Source organism: Galeopterus variegatus, unplaced genomic scaffold (genome assembly GCF_000696425.1).
Source record: "Galeopterus variegatus unplaced genomic scaffold, G_variegatus-3.0.2 Scaffold12339, whole genome shotgun sequence".
Taxonomy (NCBI): domain Eukaryota; kingdom Metazoa; phylum Chordata; class Mammalia; order Dermoptera; family Cynocephalidae; genus Galeopterus; species Galeopterus variegatus.
The window spans coordinates 11,733-14,848 of record NW_007738450.1 but is presented as its reverse complement, the minus strand read 5'-3'; positions in this window follow the sequence as shown (position 1 = coordinate 14,848).

Genomic DNA, 3,116 nt, shown 5'->3' with positions numbered 1-3,116 from the left:
TGAAGATGGAGACAGAAACAGTTATTTTTGGCTAGGAAGGTGATTCCAGAAAAACACAGTAGAGAAGAAGGAATGTGAGACAGGGAAGGGAAAGTAGCCAACACAGGTTGCATTAGTGTGTATGTTACCACTGTATACAGTGATAAGTAGGGTCCCACTGTAGACAACTGGGTCTCCAGTCTGCTGGGCACCTCAGCAACTTGTTTAGAACATACTGCACAGTTGTCACACTTGGTAGACAGCGACAATTTGAAATTGGAGTGTTTATCCACAGACTCCTAACTGACATTGACTGAGTTCTGCTCCTGGGAACATTAGCTATGACAACTTCAGGCTGCTCCATGCACTAGCCAAACATACTCTCATAGACAGTTAAACACTCATAAACAGAATTACAAGTTGTTAAAGTAAGACACCATATACGTGCATGGAAACAGTAAATGGCAAAGAGTTACTGGACAGGCACTGAAAGCACCTTTATAAAAGGTACACACACACATAGATATTGAAGAATTATTCAAAGCTGATCTGCACAACTTGGACTAGGGTGAGGCTAGTGAGGAGCCCTAGGAACCCCACTCTTAAGGAAGCACTCACCCGGAGGGTCATTCACCTGCAGGGTCAGCACTTGGATGACCCTGAGAGTGAGTGCCTCCTTAAACTGTGTGCCGGAGACACCTCACCTGCCTCAGGATGGCCCTGGTCCTGCTGATGTACTGGGAGGAGAGACTCCCTGCTCCAGCAATGCAGAGTGGAAACAGGGGAGTGTCAGTCATCAAAGAGACTCTGTCCCCAAGAATAGGTTGAAAACAGTGAAAGTTGGGTTTCTTCCCTACCCAAAAAAATGGGCTGGCATGAAAGAGGTGAAAAGCAGATGCCAGCCAGTAGGCTAAGACTTCGTTGTTCCCCTTCCCACGTACAGGGACAGCCAACTCCAGAAAGTTCAAGAGAGCTAGTCGAGTCCCACAGCTGGTTAATGACCTACCCTGGTCTCAGGCCAGTCCCTTTATAGCCTTCTCACCACACAGCGGTTGGCCCTTTGGCTGATCTGATGATGCTCATGGAAGAAAAGAGAAAAACCATCATTGGCGATACCAACATAGATGACCAGACTAAGCCTCCTAATAAGGTTAGTTTAAGAATACTGTAAAGGTGTTTATCCTCAACATACCATCTCGCCCTCAAGTCCTTCAATGGCTTGCAAAGCCTTTCTTTCTCGGAGAATAAGACCTTACTCCTCGATTTTTCCAGCACACTGAACCAAGGGCTGGCATTGATCACACGGATGTCCAATCAATGCATGGCTATTGAGAATAGCTATCGTGTTCTTTGTTCTGAAGCAAGAGACTCTCTGGACCTATTTTACAGGGGTGAAGGGTGGGGAGGATGGTAGACCCTGAAGAGCAAAAAGCAACTGAAGATTAGCCCAGTAACCAATTCTGGAAGTAAAGTCAGGGCTCAGGGGCTTACAATACCCTTCCCTTCTTAGGGTATGGCAAGATGCTTGATATCTCAGAACCCTGCTGGAGACACACACACCTTCATCACAGCAGGGGGTAGATTCTGTAGGAGAAAGCTGGCAAACCCATAACTTCACGGGAAATGTTTCTGTCTCTTTAAGTCATCACCATAGGACCCGCCTTGAGCTTCCTGAGCTCTGAGGTCTGAGCAGCTCAGTGATTTCTTCCGTGTTCTGGGAGGAAAGAGCCTGCTGCACTCACAACCAAAGGGAAAGCAGAGGTCAGGGGCTTCTCGGAGCCATCTTCAGAGTCTGTCACTAGGAAAGGTGAGCCTGAGCCTGAGAGCGGGCTGGGGGGAGGGAGGGGTAGCTGTGAGCACCAGAAAAAATGTAGTTCTTAGAGAGTACTTACTGCCAGAGCACCCGCATTCTACAAGGCACCTTTTAGGGGAGCAAGATCTGGAAAAATCAGGATCATCCTTCCAGGATTTTAAGGATGTTCCGAGTCTCAAACAGCACAAGTTCAGAGGAAGATTTAGCAGCAACTTCTTTGGCATGGGAACCCCCACATTCCTGTTGGGAGTAAAACCTGTCTCCTTCCACAGTCTGTTAGTACAAGAAGAGAAGTGTGCGCTGGAACCACTTCACAGAGCAAAATACAGTTTAAAAGGCATTGAAACTGGAGTGTTTATCCACGAACTCCGAGCTGACATTGATTGAGTTCTGCTCCTGGGGACATTAGCTATGAAAAGTTTAGGCTGCCCCGTGTACTAGCCAAACACACTCTCATAGCCAGACACACCCTCGAAAAGGTTTGTCCCCCAAGCTGCATATTCAGCAAAGGCAAAAGATATTTCTGTGGCTCTGTAAGCAATCTAACCTTGGAGCGAGTTCCAACGTGACGAGGGGACACATCTGAACTGTCTCCTCTCCTCTTCACTATTGGCAGTAGAGCGCCCTCAGGAGACATCTGAGGTTAGTAACTTGGTTTTCAATCCCTTTCCCTGCATGGCCCCGTAAACATCTGCTCCTTAATTCAACCTTCTCCAACCCTAGTTGCCGGGACACCTCGATTTTCTCCTCTGTACAATGAAGGCGTTTGAAAAAATAAGTGGTTTCCAAACTCTGAGTTGTGGACTGACTACATCAGAAACATCTGGTTCACGAATCAGAATCTCTAAGGAAGGTTCAGAAAAATATAAATTTTTAAAGAACATTCAAGTAATTCTGAAAAACATTGAGTTTGGAATGCAAGAAACTAGGTGACCTTTGAGATTTCTTAAGGTATTAACAATATAGCAGTCTATATGTTATACATTCTTCAATAATGAAGAACCATTTGTAACCCAGAGTTCAGCTGGGGCTTACTTCCCTCCTAAGTATTTTTTTTTCCTTTAAATTTTTATTTTGTCAATATACAATGTGGTTGATTATTATGGCCCGTCACCGAAACCTCCCTCCCTCCTCCCTCACCCCCCTCCCACCCAGGAATGTCCTTTCCGTTTGCTTGTTGTAACAACTTCAAAAAAAAAAAATTATAGTTGTTATATCTTCTTACCCCCCACCCCCGGTTTTTTTTTTCTTGTGTGTGTGTGTGTGTGTGTGAGAGTGAATTTATTTATTTATTTTTAGCTCCCACCAATAAGTGAGAACATGT